Here is a 19,909-nt window from a genome sequence, read left to right as displayed (position 1 = left end):
AGGAAACTTACCAGCAGTGATGGGCTCTCCCTCAGGAATTTCATCCACTGTTGTACTATGCACTCTAGCATTATAAGTCTGCTGCTTCTTCTTGGGCGGGTACGGGCAAAACCTTGAGAAATGGCCGGGTTGATCGCAGTTATAGCAGGGTCCTCTCACTGTCCCGGCAGATCCCATAGCTCCCTTGAAACTGCCTTGTACCGTAGTTGCGGCTGCTTTGTTGGGCTGTACTGCCATCTTGTACGGCTTTTGAGGTCCACGGAAATTCTGACTTCTTGGCTGAGGTGGCCGAAACCTAGCGCCAGGTGCCAATGGGCGATATGGGGGACAACCTCCCATAGGGGCTCTAGCTTGAGACGGCCCACCTTCAAAGGCTCTCTTGCGTGTCTTGGCTGCGGTGCTGGCGTTGTTATTCTTCTCCTGCTTCAGACAGTCGCTGATGAAGTCATTGAATCTGACGCGGTTGTTGGTACCAACATGCTTCATCATTTTTGGATTGAGACCCCTCTTAAAACTAGCTATCCTTTTAGCATCTGTGTCAACCATGTTGGGAGCATAGCGACACAAGTTGTTGAAGGCATGCAGGTATTGCGTCATGGTTTTGGTGCCCTGGTTCAACGCCAGAAACTCTCCCAACTTCATCTTGGTCAGCCCTGGTGGAATATAGGCTCCACGGAAGGCCTCAGCAAACTCTCTCCAAGAAATCTGAGCATTTGGAGGGAAGGTAGTGCGATGGTGCTTCCACCACATTCCCGCCGGTCCTTGCAATTGAAGTGCAGCATACTCCGTTTTTAGAACCTCCGTCATCCTCAACACACGGAATTTATCTTCCATCGTGTTGATCCATTCCTCAGCATCGAGTGGCTCTGTTGCTTCCTTGAATACTGGCGGCCTAGTGTCCATGAAATCTTTGAAGCTGCTATATTGGTTCACTCCCATGCCACCACCTTGATTGTTACCACGTTGAACGTTGTTGGCGATGGTTCGAAGAAGATCCTCCATGTTCTTCTGGGATTGTTCCACGTTGCGCTGACTCCCGAGCAGCTGTGCGAGGAACATCTCGGGGGTAAACGAGGGAGGAGGTGGCAAATGCGGTTCGTGGGGAGGTTCATTGTCATTGCCATGGTTTCCACCACCACCACCACCGGTCCCCGCACCGTTAGCACCGGGCTCAGCGGCCTCATACGTGGTTTGGCGAGTGTTTGTCATCTACATATTTCAGCAACAAGTAACGATTGAGTGAAGCTGTAATAATTATGAGTGAAGGAAAATTTATGCCGTACTGAATTTACTGGAGAGAATAAACTCATACAATAAAACAGAGGCACAACAATCGCATCCCAATTAAAACAACAACACTTAATCGAATTACTTCAACGGCAAACATCGCGTCCATACAATCACATTGCCAGCATACATACACTGGACTTTTTATGCGTTTAGATATCGCATTCGAAAATCAAGTTCCAACCACATGCCAAGTCTCATACGTTCGAAGCAACATACGATAGATTACATGCCAACAAAAGAAATGCCATCGCGACGAGACCTAGATACTAGCGCAAGGCAACTAGCCTACTCCTTGGGGCCATCATCAGGATCGGAGACGTCACCATCGCCCCCAGGTGAAACTACAGGCTCGTCCTCATTGTCGTTGTCAACGTCCATGCCAGTAGCGACTGGTGGAGCATATGGGCCAACCCCATTGTAGAGCGCGTGAAACTCCTCGTGCAAGTAGCCGTTGTATTCCTCTAGCTCATCGACCCTCTGCAGCAGAAGGTTTCTTGTGTTCTAGGCTTCATTCCTTTCCTGAACCAGCTGTCCAATCATGCGGTCTGCATTGTTGTTGGCTTGAGTCAATGTATGCACTCGCTGCATAGCTCTATCACCTCTCTCAACCGCCTGATCTCTCTGTAAGTTCATATCAGCCAACTGCTCCTGCAAGCTAGCTATAGCACGTGCCTGTCTCTTCTTCTGCTTCTTCCCTTTTAGCTTATCCTCACTACGCAAACCAGTCAAAGTCCAGTAGGTACTCTCGAGACCCTCATACGCTCTGATGGCGGCGAACATAGCACTCATTGCCTGGTTGTCGCTAGCCTGTCCTTCAGTTGGACCTCTGACCAATGCACTTCCTTGAGGCTGAACCCAAATGGCATCACGAGGATCATCCCTAGGAAAAGTACCAGCTAGAGCTGCAGCAAGCTCACTGGGAAATCTGCTCATAATGTCCCTGATGACATGGAAGGCTGCTCCCTCCGCACCCTCAGCTGGAGTGCGACCCTCAAACTCCAAATGCCAACCATCCCAATCTGGAGCATCACCGAGAGCAGGAACCGTGATCTCCACTACTGTGAGTCCATCCTCTGCTAACTGGCTCTCGTTCCAAGAGTACACCGGCTCTTGACCCTCTGGGTACCCCACATCATGGAGCACTCTCCAAAGCAAAGTCGGCATGCCAAACTCGCTCAAGAAGGTGTCCGTGGTGCGGTGCTCCCTCGGGGCCAACGGACGTCGAGGTGCTCTTCCACCGGTGGACTTACGGGCGGTCTGCTTCGTGCGGGCCATCTGTAGCAAAAGTTCTTTCATTACCTCGGGGAAACATATTTTAGGTGATACAACTTTTATCAAAAGGAGATAATCAATTTATAAGGGGAGGAATGCCTGACATGAATGAAATGCATAAGTAACATGATGTATGTACGTGTCGTACGTTCTCACAAACTTAGGAAATAAATAATTTCTAACGACGAATTCGGTGGCATACAACGATCTCTCAATACGTAGCTAATACGTTCTACATGATAGCGTTGTTATGTACCTGCAGAAGATTCATTTAGTCCCAAATTTCCAATGAATGCATAAAAGCAGTAAAGTTTTATCTACACGCTCTACATGAATCTCCAGATACGTGTACAACGGTAGTAACTACCCGAACCATCGTCCTACTGATGGCATCGCCTCAACAGACGGAAGACCCATACATGAGATACCTTTGTAAAACATGCGTAGAACATGTAATTACTCCAGTATCATATAAGCATTCACCCTAGATCGGCGGTGTATCTGATCATGCTCTCACAGCTCACACTTACCGACGCGTAGAGGCAAATGATCCATTCATTACCACTCAAACAAGTGGCACTCATACAATAGCACGCCGTATGAGCGACGAAAGAGAAATATGATGCAAGAACCCCAAGTCAGTACTTAATTAAGCCACCTAAAGTCCTTAACTGGGCATAAAGGATATGATCACTGGCACACTTTATAGTTTTAAAATCACGTTTTCCAAATGCCTTTTTGTTTTAAATACACTTGTGAACAGTAACACGCTAAACCATGCTCTGATACCAGCTGTAACAGAACCGACCAATTATACAAAATTAAGTAAGAAAATCATCCGCCAGGGCAGACGATTTAGCAAACTTAAGCCCGTATAACCCGGTAGTCCATGAAATCGCGAAGGATTTCAAACTAACTTCCATTCCAGCCAAGATCGTAATAAGTTTAGCGGTCACCATCACATATTACATAAAAGTTCACAGTCTCAAATACATCAGAGTTTCAACATAGTTATTACAAAACCAGTTCGAATAAAAGTAGCGGAAGTCATTTGTTCAAACCACACACACTCACGTGGAGTTTTAATATAGTGCCAGCGAATGATCATCTCCAACAAAAGCATCAGACGAGACGTAAGGAATGACCATGCCCATGGTCCTAAGCATCACCCATCGCAGGATAAAGGCAGTTGATACAGTAGCCGTAATACATCTGCACATCTGCAACAAGTGGGAATAAAACCCTGAGTACGAGAAGGTACTCAGCTAGACTTACCCGACATAACCGAAAATAAGCGACACCAAGGATTATGAAGGGCTCTATAGTAGGGTAGCTGACTCATTTGCAAAAAGAAGCATTTTTAGCATTTCAAGAACTTCTCGAAAAGCTTTATTGCCAAGTTAATTATTATTAACCTGTCGACTAGATTTGCACCTATACTAGAGTAAACAAGTGATTAAGCAGATAATGATAACCAATGATCATTAAACAACTTCCATACTGTCATATTCATTATAACTATCCAAGTGTTCCATAACAATTACTACGATGAAGTAACTCAAGTCAAGTGCTCACTATCCAGGAGCGATGGCGATTCGAATCGATTCCTAACCAGCTGGTGATTTATTCCTTACACAAACCTCACTCACCCGCTAAAGTGAGATATTGATCACCGAGTCAACTTTCCAGGAAATCTCGAGTTTGCCAGGAACCACATGTACCCGGGGGCCGACCGACTGCACTTTGGTCTTATCATCCCGCCCCCGTGTCCTACCACACCTGCTTCGGCACAGTGCGTTGCGGGCAATCTACTCGGCCCGAAAAATCTCCCAGCTTCGCGGTCGGAAGGTACTTTATCCGGCCAGCTAAATGTAAGGCATGCGTTCAACATGACTCGAGGCCCAACAACGGTCGGTCCTTAATCGACACAGACGGAAAACACTACAGTCCGAAACTCTGCAAGTCTCTGTCCGGTCTCAATTTCATTTAACACTTAGTTATACCATGACTTCATAGTCATCCAAGCAGATCCAGGTAACCACCTATAGCTTAGCAGGTGACAGGAAATCACCCGACTTCTACCGGTCTAAGCCAGCTAAGCAATGACTCGACTGCGGATACCAGGGTAACAAGGATATAGTATAACAAAGGTAAACAAGGTATAATGCAGCAACGGTTGCAAACAACTCCTGAACGTAATGCATCAATTAAAGTAAAGCATTTAATTAAATGATTGCAAACCGGGAGAAAATGCTCTAGGGCTTGCCTCTCTCGAAGGAGCTCGGACGGTGATCGGGGCACTCCGGAAGTTCCTCAACGTCCTCCTCGTCGGCTTCTGGCACTTCCTACGGCTGCACCTCGAACTGCTCCTCGGGCTCCTCGGGTATGACGACTGGGTTCTCGGTTTGCAATCCTGTATGATGCAATGCGCGTAAGTGATTATGCAAACGGTACATCGAAGGAGATGAATGCAATGGATATGTTTAAATGCAAGGTAGTCAACATCATCCAAGAAACTATACTACAAGCACATGTCATCTACTACATTCTCTTCTACTACTAATATGTTAAGCCAACATATCTTATGAAATGCCTCAAAGATACACCAAACCTATTATTATTAACTAACCTTGTATTAAAGAGGATTATTTTATTTCCTTTTTAATTAGGGCTACAACAGAAATCTATATTTCTGGTGCTTATAAAAATCTGAGAAAATTACAGTAGCATGGTACTACTCTAATGAGCCTACCATCAGATTTTCATGGTGTTTGAATGAGTGAATTAGTCTACACAAAAATCACAAACTATGGCATGATTTTGTACATAAAAATACTTTGAACTGTGAAAAGTTTCAAACAACAGAATTAATATTTTTCCTAGGTTCTTCATAGCATACAATGACTGTACAAAAATTATCACATGCATGTTTTATACAAAATTTGTTCTCTAGCAAAAATAACAAAAATCAGCCATTAAAGGTACTTGAACTACACCTAAAACTTTTCCCACAGTACATGCATGAAACATATTTTTCCTAGGAAGTAAATGACATAAGAAGATTAACAAACTTGAAATCATATTTTTCTGAAGCCTATAGATTTTTCTACACATTTTTCAAGTTATCAGCAATATACATGATTAAATAAAATCCTACAGAAAAGTATCCCAAAAATGACATGCAATAATTTTCCCAAGTAGATCTGATGATAAGGAACCTAGCAAAATTTGTTTCAACAAATTTGGATCAAATTTGAGCACCCAAACATTTTTCAAACCATTTCAGATTTCAAATAATAAAGAATGAATGAAAACAATTCTTTTAAACAATGCTGGGCCGGCCCGTGGGAAACAGCTGGCCCATGGCCACTTCTGGCCCGCGCGGTCCGAGCGAAAGGGGAGCGCGGCGGCCTGGCAGGGCTTCGGCCCACGGCCGCTTTGCCTGGCCGGCCCGGCTGGCTGGCGGAGGCAGAGACCATCGCCGGTGTGCGCGCTGGCGCGGCGGCGCGGCTCGGCCAGCGGCCGGCGGCCATTGTCGGCCGGGCCAGGGCAAGCGAGCGAGCGCAGGAGGTTCGCGAGGCATTGGCGAATGCGAGCAGGCAGCTAAGCAGGGCGGAGAAGGGGAGGAAGGGGACGTTCCACGGCGGCCGAGCATGGTGGCGCCATGGCCGACGGCGGCGAAGCTTGGAACAAGCGCTACCTTGGCTCAAACGACGGCACAACCGCGAGCACCAGGTGTCGGAGAGCGAGGCGGAGCTGCTGGGCGGGAGGAATCGGGAAATGAGGCGCGGGAGGAGGAGCAAATCGCCGGCGGAGCGACTGCGGCGCTCGGTGGCGAAGCTCTCTACGCGCGGGAGGAGCTACTGCGGCTGGCTGAGTGGGGAGTGCTGCGCTCGGACAGCTTGAATGCGGAGCTGCGGTGGCGTGATATCGTCGAGGCGTGCGTGCTTGCGGGGGCCACGGGACGCCACCCGGCCGGCGTCGCCGGCATGCGCTCGCCACGCGGCGCGGCGTGTCTGACGCGGTCGGGCGCGGCGCGCGGGTGAAGAAGACAGCGCGAGGGAGGACTGGGCCACGGCGATCGAGCTGGGCCGAGGCGAAGGCGGGGATGCGGGGCGGATGCTGGGCCGGCTTCGACAGGCGGGCCAGAAGCGAGGCGGCGGCCCGCGAAGGAGAAAAAATCTTTTTTTCCAAATATATTTTCAAGGAATTTTTAAATGCCATCTTTCAAATATTATTTTGAGCAAGAAAATGACCTCTTTTGAAAATGCACCAAAAATGAAAGTTGTTTAGAATTTAATTCTCTACAACTTTGCTTTTAAGACTAAAGTCCAATTCTTGATAGATTTTGAATTATAACATCAAAGTCCACGTTTAGCTCAAAACCCTAATTTTTGAAATTTATTTTTGAAGCCAAATTTTGAATTAATTTGAATACAAACATTGCTCCAAAAATTGAACTAAACATTGCTAGATGATTTACAATAGTAGCCAAACATATTTTACTAACCTAGCAAGAAAATTTAGGGCAAAACAATTCTTAAACAGGTGTATGCAGCATTCAGGTTTCACGCATGTTTCAGATGTTTCAAAGCAATGTTTCAATTGTTATTCACATGATTAAGCATGTCTGATTTGGATGCTTGATGATGCATGATATGCGTGATTTGCAGTGCCTAAATGCAGGCATAACACCGGGGTGTTACAGTAAATACGCTGAAATTGGTAGAAACATACACACTGTTAGGTTTGAGTATGTAAATAACACCAATGAAATTAGAGTGTTAAGTTGTCAGCAGCAATAGGAGGAACACCGTACCAATTACAGTAATCAAAATTAAGATGAAGGCAAAACAGATGAAACACAAATCATTGTTAAGGTGCGTAGATGTAAGTAAAAAATACAGAGGATCAGTATAGATATTGATGCTGTCTTAAAAAATCAAATTGGAGCATATATGCGCCAAAACTGTCCATGGAGGTGAACATTTCAAAGTCACATTCATAAATCATGCTCATCACTTGGAAGTACAAGTGATATTGGAAGTAATATGGTATGGTGTAGCAAGAATTCAGGAAGTTGGCATACCACTAATGCCTTCCATAGCACCTTTCCATAACAGGGAAGACTGCAACATGAAAGGTAGTCTAAGTATTTGCCGAGTGCCCTAGAAATGTATATGAAAAAATTTATAAGAGAAGGCAGAAAAGTAGAGGCCAAGTTCATATGGTAGACGAGTACAACATAAATATCATGATATATTTTACCGAGAGATCAAGAAGTAAATACATGTACACACTACACTTGAGGCATGAAAGGGTCTCGTTAGACAAAAGCCTATTTTTTGTGTAAACCTGGATTGATAAATAATTGGCATGACCAATAACACAAATATGAAAACCATGACATGCTTATCATCTAGCATTCGGTGACAAGCTGGTCTTCTAGAAAATTCATGGATTTAAAGCACTCAGTATAGAATAGAAATATGTACCCATGGCTCGGATCAGATGTAAGATCTTTTTAGCTGCAAGTTGCAACTGAAATGAGTCCAAAGGAAATTTCAATAGGAGTTTCCATAGGATTGTACATCAAGTTAGGTAGGATCAATATTTTTATTACGTAATATTAGTAATGGTGGTGGGTGACAAATAATTGAACTGATGTATCCTATGACTCCAGCAGACTAATCTGATATGTACTTTCCCAATTTTATATTTAAGGACACCATTTGCAGCTGTCTTCGTTTCCATTTTATCAAAAAGCTCAAGCATGCTGAAAAATATACCTTTAGATATGCATCCTCAGAAAGCATGGTATATGAGCCTTCGTGTAGGTTGCCTCCTTGGACATGACAGCAGGGCCTAGAACATGAGATGATCAAAAAAATTCTGAAGAGAAGCCGGCAGGAGCCACCAAAAAGAAGTACATGTGAACACTCACTTTCATGCTATATGTATTCACCAAATCTGCAAATCAACGTAGGAGCGTGGTACTGATATCTATGTCTCACTGAACCGTGTTACTGATGCAGGAACACAAATTTTTTTTTCTGGTTCTAGTGTAACCTGGGTGGTGATAAAAATTAAGAAGGTCGTGATCAACCTAGATCATGTGTTTATCCTTTGGTGCTGCTGAAATACGTAGTAATTGTAAGTCACATGCGTGCAGAAGGACATGTAGGTGGACATGATAATCCATAAATGAAACAAGGCAAGAAAATTTGGAGTTGGGGATAATAGGAAACCAACTTTATCCATTGATATGATAATTAATAACTTGATTATCCAGAGATGACACGATTCAAGAAATAAAGATTCAGATTTCCAATTAGAAGTGATGAACTAACTTGGAACTGACATATTAAGATACTAATGCACCAAGTTGATCAAGGAATGTCATGTCACAAAACTCAAGGCCTCTCTATGCAAAATTAAGGTTGTCTAAGATCATATCTGTATAAGAAAGATCTGATAAGACTTTAATATTGCAACATATATATAAAAAAAGATATGATAAGACTTTAGTATTGCAACGAATAGCCAATTGGCTGTAAATTACATAAGTGACATGAGGGCCTTTCTTTATGCATTGCTAGAAGGTGCGTAAGTCATTGGCTTTCAATAAAGTGGTAAGGCAAGCTATCTCGCCCTCTCAGGAGAGTAATGTTATCTATGAAACATTTAAGAACAATCTGAAAACACACGCATGCACCGCACAGTGTAGGATATGGAATTAAGCACAGTTATTCTAAAATCGCACATATTTTTTTCCTAGTGTCAAGTTCTGAAACCAGCAGGTAAATATTCTATTTTAATTGAGGAACTTTCGGTGCACAGAACATGTAGGGCAAGGTAGACAGAACCGAGAACCGAGAACCGAGTATGAGACATAATATCATTACTAAACAAAGATTTATGATTTATTTTAGGTGTCTATCTATAGGTGTATAGAGACATTACTTTAAAGAAGTGGACAGACACAGGTATACGCTGTACATTTTCCATGTGAAATTAGGCACCCAGTCTGAGACATCTCACAGGTCATAGTAGTTATGAGTTTGACAATGAATACCTACAGCTGAAGTGCATACTAAAATCTAAGGAAGCTTAATTTTTTGCAATCCTACAAAAAAACAAAATTGCAGACTTATAACTAATGAAATAACGTAAATTCGATACAAAAATGTTATGATAGGTGACCTCGAAGTCGTATTTCTAAGGAATTGATTAAGAAAAGTTCGAGATGAAGCGCACTTATGTGTGAAGCTGGAACAGTTAACACAGCAACAGCCATCAAATTTGGGGTTCCTACAAAAACCCTAGGAAAGAGAAGGAAGCAAGCTGAAATCAATACCGTAAAACAAAAAAAAAGAAACCAAATCAGAAGAAATAAGAAGCATGTAACCAATTTGCAGAACACATATAGGTAGCTAGGGTTTCATGGAGGAGCGGAGCAGACGCTCCCCGGCAGGGGGAGGTGCTAGCGCAGAGGATGGGGGCAGAGGTAGGGGTGCCGTATCTTCGTACCATCCTATATACATGTTCGAGTATATATGTAAATATTAGTGTTTGTATGTTGCAATGGAAAATAAAAATATTTTCTTGACTACCTCAGCGCCGGCCGAGCGACAGCCGCATTCGAGATTGATGGACACATAGACAGATGCTCCATCCACACGATTTATTCTAAAATACTAAGACCATTTTATTTGCTTCTGTAATAAATAACCTGACCATTTTAGTTTTCTTGGTAGTATAAATAAACCTAATAAAATCAATTACCTTAAATTCATTCTAAAACTCGGGAGCTTTGATGATCATTCCATTTGATTATGCTCAATAAGTTTCATAAGATGAGACATGTATCTTCAGAATTTCTAAGTAAATCAATTCATCAACTTTTACATGGCCTCTGCAGAGGACTGTTTTGCAGTCTTTGAAACAAAATCACTAAGTGGTGACACATCTAGCTAATGACTCAGCATAAAATTTGTGTCATTTCTTCCTTACAAAAAGGACCGAAACTCAGTGATGCAAACCCTAACCTTGACCTTGCCCGGCCGCCTCCTCCGCCGCCAGGACCCTAACGTTGCCCTCCCGCACCGTCCCCACCGCCTGGCCGACCTGCCTTCCCATGAACCCCCTTCTAAGCCCACCGGAGTTAGAGAAGACGAGGGCAAGAGGCCAGAACCCTAGTTGTCGCCGTTGCTGTCTTCCTCTCTGGCGGGGCATGGGCGTGGGCGCGTGGTCGCGTGGGAGAGGGGAGAGGGTGGGCCAGGCCGCGTTGCGTGGGAGAGGGATAGGGAGAGGGAAGGGGTGGTTGGCACATGACGCGGGTCCGACTGGATAATTGGCCTATAAATTCCTTTATACCCCACCCAATTAGAATTAAGGGAAATATAACATAAATTTAGAAAGTTCTCATTATAAGATCAACCAGTATCCTAGTCCTGATTGTTCATGCTTCGTGAAGAGTGGGAATTATTTATAAATGAAATGCTACGAACATCATCAAGCTTAAGAATCGTTTTTACAATAATATAACATGGGCCCAAAGTTAAATTATTATTGTGTTATTTTATTTCCATTATAATGCACATCCTATAATAATATTAAAAATGAAAAAATAGACAAAGTCAAGTACCATGTACAACAATCAACCAAAAAAAACATTTTCCTACCCCTTTTCCTCACCATCCGAAGGCCCAACAAGGCCCAATAGCCCAAATTTTTGCTGACCGCACCCGCACCAGCGGACATGCAGGTCTCCCGTGTAGTCGCACTCGCCTCCTCGGTCCTCGCTGCTCCTCCAAGTCCCGACTCCAGTATTCTTTCCCCCCACTAATATATTACCCCGTTCTAACGCTATGATGAAATTCAGGACAACACAAATTAAATAACCAAAATGGTTTATATGTTTTGGTGATTTTGAAAAATCATCCATCACATATTATATTATTAAAATAAAAAAAACATGATTCCGATGACATGATACCAAATAAAGATTACTTGCATGACAACAATAATATCATAATATAGTGGATACATACACAACCTTCCAGTTTTTTACATACAATAGAAAGTTTGGCATACACTAGGAATTTACATGTTGTAGCCTGTCTGACTGGTAACCTCAGTGGTGCTTTAGATTTTGCTCCGCACGTGACAATCAAAATTGCACTTTCTGACATAAACTAAACCTCGACAAGTGACACCGGTGATCAGAGTGATAGTTTCCTATCATGTTTTACCAACATCAAAGATAGAGAATTAACATCAGCAAAAAATAAACTGAAATTGTCTCTAACACTATAGCTTGCAAAAAAAAAGAGATACAAGAAAAAAAACAACATCCTAAAATGAAAAATGAAAAAGGATTAAACCCTAGATAATGCCAAGAGGAAGACTGAACCTTAACAAAAACTATGTGTAGCTTGCATCCAGTAAAATGACTGAATACCTTCTCGTGAGAATTGAGGTCACTGATGAATAGTGTATCAACAACATTGAATACAATATATGTACCCTTGCCATCACAATTTGTGGCCCCTTGTGATCCACCAAGGCCTGTAGATGTACAAAGGCCTCCTCCTATACGGTTGCTTCTAGCAATAGTCCGGCTTACACCATTGCCACCACCAAAGCTAAGTGCCTTGCTTCCATTCCAGTGCCCAGCAGCCTTGCTGCCACAGACCGCATCCCACTGTCAACTGTGATAAAAATGCAAAGCAATGGCCATGGTAACTCATTTATTTCCCAATCAGAACATAAGCTTATTATAATAAAAACTTTTGAAGTCCAAAATCCAAAATGTATGACAGAGCAGAGAAATAAACCAACAGAATTCGACAATATTTATTCTTCAATAACATAAAGCTTCCACTTATTTATACTGAAACCAGACAGAACCACAACTTCACTGATGAAGCATCCAACAAACTAACAACTAAACTAAGTTGCCCAAAATGCCTAAGATAATTCTGTTCTGCAGTACCAAGCACATAATTCTATGATCACTTTGCCTCAAACAGATCCTAAATCCCAATTAAAATCCTATTAGCAGTGAAGTATATTGTCTATACTAATGCTACGGACCACATTAAATTCAAAGTTAATTCTAGAAAAATATTGGTCTTGCGCTGGGCTAATGCCAGTAGTGTGGCCGTGCTATGGACTCAACAATATTGGTCAAGCTGTGCATCATTTAAACATAAGGCAATCGTTTTTCCCTGAGCCATCTTCCTCTAATTTTTGGTGCAAAATTTAAAAATGATAAATTGACAGCAGAATAGGTTTACCTATTTGGAACACGTAAGCTAGGAAGAACAGACTTGATCACAATTGACTATAGAAGGGGAAACAGGGATTTAAATTAAGGAGAAACTCACCATAACTCATCATCTGCAGGAATGTTCTGACAGCATGCATCAAGTATGGCATCTTGGTACAAACTTAATTCCGTTACTTTCACATTCTTTGCTATTTGTACGAAACTAACCATTCCCTATTCCTATCATATATATGGAACAATTTTCATTAGTAGGGCAAATCTTGAACAGTAATTAGAAAACAAAATTTAAATGAATGCTTCTATCTAAGACAAAGCTGGCATTGGCACTAACATAATTGAGCACCCCTATGTCCAATGTGAAATCAGGCCAACTTCATCTCAGCACTTTTTGCTCATAACCATGCTAAAATACATAAGACGTATAAGATATATATGAAGCATGAATTAAAATGACCATAGCGGCATAGCACTAAAAGCTAATTTCATGGAAAATTAGAAGCTGAATGACACCCATGGAAAATTAGAAGCAGAATAACACCCTTGTTGACATAGTTGCAAATAAACTGACGTATGTATTCATAGGGAGAATAAGCAAGCAGCCAGTCATACCTTCCATATCTCAATGCCCAGGGCATGAAGATGAACACAAAGAGATCATCTATATATGTTGTACGAAAGTAACTATTCGTATCGTTTGCTCAGATCTATGGACCAGCTAGATTTTTCAATTTTCCAGTCATGTCAAATTTCATGGCCAATCAATTGAATATCCTGTCTCATGGTCATCATTTTGCTCTGAAGCATGCTAAAGAGAATAGGTTAACTTTGCATAAACTCCATTATCCTGCAGTGTAAATTTAAACCCAAATTCATCAAATTAATAAACAAATTTACTTCAGCTAAAAACGCATTGATGTGAATTAACAGAGATTGAGCATTTTTAAGTAGGTCGTGCAGAAGTAATTGCAAACACATATTGGTAGTCAACTCGTAAAGAGACAAGTAGCAGAATCTCATCTGCAAGTTCTGCACAGAGGCCAAATCGAAAGAGAGCGTGCATCGCTGTCCCTCTGGGCATAGATGCACCATCCTCCTTCCTGATTGTATATGAGTTCTAGGAACAAGAAAATACGGCTCAACTTGTGAATGAGTAACTGAATCTGGGGCTTACGTACTAGCGCTTGGCCTCGGGCTCATCGCCGTCGCTCTGCTGCGACCCGTTCTCCACCTCATCGTCGCTGAAGGCCATACTCCTCCGTGAGGGCGGGCCTAGGGGCCTGTGGCGGTCCAGGACGGCCAGCAGTGGCCGCGCGGGGCGGCCTGAGTTGCCGGCGGGGCTAGCCTGGATGGCCGCGGGGGCGCCTTGGGGACCTACGGCGATCGTTGCTCTAGGAGGCAGGATGCCCCCACAGTAACCGGAGGCAGGACATGGACTTGCCGCTGATCCCCTTGGGCCTATGCACGACGACGACTGGAGTGCGGTGGCGGCTAGGGTTTCCATGTAGCTATCGCTGCCTGCCTAAGGTCTTGAGGAGACGATGCCATAGGAGGGCCGAGGCGCGTGGAGTCACGGACACGACACAAATTGCAGTGCTGGATCTCGATCTCCCACCTGCATGGCTAGGACGACGACAGGGGAGGAGCCCCCTGCTCTTCCGGCGGCTTTTGCGCGGGTGATGTCGGCGTCGATCCGTGGAATGGTGGCGGCGTGGGGAGGGCGTGGCGGCGGCATGGGCGAGTGCATGGAGAGGGGTGAGCATGGGATTGGACTGTTACCGGGTAGAGGGTCGGACATGGGAGCGTGATTGGCAGTGATCACATAGGCGTGCTTTCCTTAGGACGTCGAAGAGCAAGGGATGGCCACGCGTCGGAGTGAGCCTGCGGGAACGCAACAGGTAGGACAATGGACTCATGTTGGAATGTCGCACCAAAAAGTGTCCACGCTTTGTTCTTTTTAGTCTCCTACAACTAAAAAGAAAGAAAGTAAGACCACCGTTTCGTGCGACAATCGATGCTCCTCATGGTCCGCCCCTCCCCCTGCGATCCCCGCCTCCCGTCCGCGCGCAAGTCGATGTAAAAATGGAAAGCCGCAATCATAGCAGCACCCCACCCCCACACGCCCCATCCGCCTCCCCACCCCTCCCCCACCACCTCCGCTGCTCTACCCCTTCGCGTCGCGCCCCAGCTCCGCCCTGCCATTGCCCATTGCTCCAGCACCGCCCGCCCAACCATGATTCCAGGCGTGAGGCGAGACAGGAAGGATCCACACACGTGACGTGATCGGGATCTGCTGGTCATCGTGCCAAACCCCAGGCCGAGGTGAGCCCCTCCCTCCCTCTCCTCCTCTCCCTGTCCATTTCCCTCTCCCTCACTGTTTCTGCTAGTCACCATGCCAAACCCCAGGGCGAGGTGAGCCCCTCCCTCCCTCTCCTCTCCCTATCCATGTCCCTCTCCCTCACTTGTTTCTCCCTCTCCCAGATTTGTGGTGTCCTCCAAGAAGCAGCAGGCGGTGGAGGAGTTGCTCTGGTGGGTGGAGTTGGAGCAGGCGGAGGCGTGGCTGCTCCGTGAGAAGGAGGCCGCAAAGAACGCGTTGTGGGTGGCTGCGTGAGGAGGAGGAGGATGCGGCGCGGGGGGCTATTGTAGGAGCTCAACGTCGAGAGTGCCTGGGTTGAAGAGTATGTGGGGAACAGGTTGCCTCCCACCCAAGCTAGGATGGAAGATGATTTGAGCTTCGGCAGCGACGCCGTCGGATCGGAAGGGGTATTGGGAGGGCAATGAAGGTGCCGCAATCAAAATTTCATTTATCTCGTTTGATTTGGTTTTCTCATTGAAATATATCAGCTTCACCGAATCAAATTTCAGTCTTCAATCAAAAAGATTTCACACATTTTTAATGCGATTTTATAGCCGATGTTGTGGTTCGGTTGGTGATTGATGTGTTTTGTTTCTGCTGTGTAGGAATCAACAAAAGGGCAGGACGGAGGACATACAGAGGGATGGTAGCAGCTGGGTACCTGCAGCTCTCCCTTCTTTCTAATTATGACAAAAGTGAGTTGAAATTCAACCGTTTGTTGTTCATGCGCCTACTCTATTAGAGTGCTCGGAGATCTGCAATCGCATCAGGGTTGATTAGCAGAAGTGAGCCTGGTTTCTAACTGTTCACGAGCCTAAGTATCTTTTGTTGAATTGTCATATCAACCTGCTGACAATCAAGTTGACTGCAAGCAGACCATATCTAGCAGTAGCAGTAGCAGGAAATGCCTTTAGCTTTCCACTGGTGATTTGGTTCCTTGGTAATGCCGCAGGTCAACATGCTTGTCGCTTGTTGGTGATGTGAAGAACATCTGCGCATATATAACTCTCTGTCTGTCATGGAGATCAACATCAACAGCAAGTGTAAGGCTTGATGCAGAACTACAGGTGCACGTGCACTCAAATGAAAGCTCTTGTGGCTAAATTACCTTCTTTTTGCTTGAGATGCACTACTAAATCTTTTGTGTCAACCAATCTATCTACACACATTTCGCACTTAATACAACTCTAGATAAAAAATCAGAATTTCACACTTACTGAAAGTATTAATTATATGATTATAATGGTAAATGGTCACTATTTCTACAGCTGATGCAAAACACCATGTGCAAGCGATGCAATGCAAGAGCCCATATTATCCAGGAGGTGGCCTCGATCCTGCCATCCAGGAGCATCTATTACGCAATTCAAGGTATGGGAACTCCACCAATTCTTTTGATCTTGTGATTGATTTTGTCTATTTAAGATCTTCTATTTTCATGCATTATGCACATGTCAGGTACACTTGTAGGATACGGTTTTGCTAGGATTTTGATAAGATTGAACTGTGGATTATGGCATCCTATCCAACTGCTCCTGAGAACCACTAACTACCAACCATATTGGCACGGTGTCCAGCAGCACAGAGCCGATGTATGTGTCGTCTCAGCCTATCCAATTTTTTTACACTGAGTTTACTTCAGTTCCAAACATGGTTTTTGACTTGTTTTTATTCATAACAGTTTGGCTAGGTTTAAAGCAATTTTTTTTGTTACTTGCTGTCGGTGCGAAAAGTGACCAACACGTAAATATTTATAGTTTTACCGTACGTTGTGATTGGATGCGGCCTAACACTCAATGACACAGGGTTTATACTGGTTCAGGCAATGTGCCCTACGTCCAGTTTGAGTCGGTTGGTGACTTTATTCCGGAGCCCAGGTACTCGAAGTTTGCTATGGGGTTACAAATGAGAGGGAGTAAGATGGGGGTATCAGAGGTCCGGTCAGACTCCGGACCGAAGGGCCAAGAGTGACGGGAGCTCCGACATGCGCTAAGTGTTCAAGCGTATGCTCTGTTTGGCTTTAGAGTTCCAAGCAGAGAGAATCGGAACGATCCGTCTGTTGTTCGTTGGAATCGTCCGAATCCTCCCCCTTTTGGAGAGAGCGCATCCCCTTTTATAGATGAAGGGGATGGCTTTACAAGAGAGAGAGTGTGAGAGAAAGAGAGTATGTGTGCTACCTAGTCTTATTGCCCACGCCGTTGGGTACAAGGTGGTTTGTCGGCGCCCACAATACTGTTGACGCCTAGATGCATGTGGTAGGCTCCATCGTGATCATCTGGTATGGCCAATGTCGGCGCCTACCATACTGTAGGACAAATGTCGGCACCCATAACACTGTTCGTGTTCTGACACGTCTGGAAGGTTGTAGAGCACCCTTCTGTCTTGACCTGACGGTACCGTCCTACAGGTGTGCAGGGTACGGTTCTCGGTATTGCGGTTAACTGGAGTGCCCTGCCTTACTTGCTCTACCTAATTATTTGGGTCCTTACCGAGCGGGCGTCCCCATTCGGTCGTTTCCCAGTCAGCTCCGACCACGCCGGTCGGAGAGGAGCTGTAAGCAGAGGTTCGATGTACTCCCAGTCAGGAGTTAGAAGCGAGCATCGTCCCTCCTTGGCCAGGCCTCCTGGTCGGAGAGACAGGTTGGAGTCGGAAGCGAGCGTCACCCCATCCTTGGCTAGGCCTTCCGGTCAGAGAGGTGGGTCGGAGTCGGAAGCGAGCGTCGTCCCTCCTTGGCTAGGCCTTCCGACCGAAGACTAGATCGCTCTTCTGGCCTGTCGTTAGGTATCTGGGCCAGCCTAGGAGTTGTTCATCGTTCGCAATGTTGTCTGTTGGGCTAAGCTTTTGATAGAAAGCAGGTCCATTAGGGACCCCGGGTTTATGAACCCGATAGGAGCCTCGAGCCCGCAGGCGATTTGGGTAGAATCGTCTATGGGATTTTTCATTTTTGACGCGGGGTGCGCGTGAGCGCACCCATGGGTGTAGCCCCCGAGCCCCCGGGTGATTCGGGTAGAATCATTTGGGGGATTTTTTGTTTAGCCAGCGGGGGGATTTTTCGTTTTGGCAACGGGTGCGCACGAGCGCACCCGCTGGTGTAGCCCCTGAGCCTATGTCCGACAGGTGAATCGGATCAAGGCTGAGCATCTTGGTACTCTTTCCTAGGGCCGTAGATTGTCGTTTAGGGTGTTCACCCGTGTTTGTCCCACCCGTGACCTGCGCGGTCGGTTGATTTCCTGAATCGGTGTCGGGCGACCTGAGCCCCTGAGCCCCGTTGGGCTTGGTAGGGGTGGGTCTAGTTTCGTGCGTTACCCCGTCCATGGTTTCTGCAACCAGAGGGGCTAAGCTAACGTTGCTTGCCTCGATGGCTCGAGCGACGCGCTCGGTGAGCTCACTAATGGGCACGTTTGAGTGGAATCCGGGTCCATCGTTTGTGATGGGGTCGGCATAGCCCTCATGTGGCATTCCACTGCTCCTTAATCCGCATCTCGACAGATGCCCAGGTCATTCTAGATACTGACTTAGGTGGCCCGCTGGCCTCCCCTCGATGGAGATTATGTGGGCATGGCTCGAGGTTAGGATTGAACAAGAAGGTTGATATGACCCTATCTGCTTCTGAGCAGATCGAGCGAGGGCCACTAGGGCTCATCTATGTTTTCTCCCCTAGGCTCTTGAAAGCATCTAGGCCCCTAGTTGAGTTTTGGTGATTAATGACAATACGTGATTACTATGACTAATGTGTGTTTTGCAGAGGCAATTAAGTTAGGTCATGGTAATGGAGATCGATTAGGCTATCATGGTAGTCATGCCCCTACGATGGAAATCATTTTGGTTTTCAAAGGATGGACGACAAGGTTAAGGATGGACTAGTTCTAAGTGTCGTTTGGTGTTGAAGAGACACTTAGAGTAGTTTAGGACTTTGTTTTTCCTTTGGTCATACTATTAAGGGGGGTATGGATGGGTAGCTTGACCTAGGTAAGTCTAGTGGGTTAGGTGTGGTGCACACTTGCTAAACCTAGCACTAGGTAGCTCCTAAAAAGCCCTTAGATCCATTGGAGCAAACTCCATTCACATACGATCAAAAATTGGAAGTGAATGGAGGGTCAAATACTGACCGGACGCTGGCTTCAGTGTGACCAGACGCTGGCAGTAGAGTCCGGTCAGTTCATTTGATCAAGGTGAAGTCGTCTGGAAGTGACCGGACGCTGAGAGGTGGAGTGTCTGGTCGACTCTAGTAAGGTTCCAGAGAGGGAAAATCATGACCGGACATGTCCGGTCAGTGATGACCAGACGCTGTCCAGCGTCCGGTCACCATTTGATCACTAGAATTCAGGGTGAACTGACTGGCACGTACCGGTCAACATGACCGGAGTGTCCAGTCACCCCGTAGAGGCACATAACGGTTTGTTTTTTAGCCCATGTTATAAATACTTCATCCATTCCTGTGTGGAGGTACTTTTGCTCATTTCAACAGCTAAGAAACACCTTTGAGAGTGCCAAGAAGAGCAAGGTTCTAGTGAGGTGATTAAGATTTGAGAATCCCAAAGAGAGCCCTCATTAGTGAGATCAAGAGTAGCAAAGTGTGCATCCACCCTTCTCATTAGGCTTGTTGTGGTCCAGTGCGAGTTCATGCTTGTTACTCTTGGTGATCGCCATCACCTAGATGGCTTGGTGGTGATTAGGAGCTTGGTGATCATCTAGCGGAG

General features: G+C 45.3%; 1 pseudogene; it reads right to left on the bottom strand.

Annotated features, from left to right (window-relative positions):
• Nucleotides 1-13,675: 13,675 nt before the first annotated feature.
• On the bottom strand, nucleotides 13,676-14,616 carry LOC136507451 (uncharacterized; annotated as a pseudogene).
• Nucleotides 14,617-19,909: the final 5,293 nt, after the last annotated feature.

The sequence above is a fragment of the Miscanthus floridulus genome, chromosome 15 (assembly GCF_019320115.1).
Source record: "Miscanthus floridulus cultivar M001 chromosome 15, ASM1932011v1, whole genome shotgun sequence".
Taxonomy (NCBI): Eukaryota; Viridiplantae; Streptophyta; class Magnoliopsida; order Poales; family Poaceae; genus Miscanthus; species Miscanthus floridulus.
Note: the sequence above shows the minus strand (reverse complement) of the source record. Positions and strands in the feature narration are given on the sequence as shown.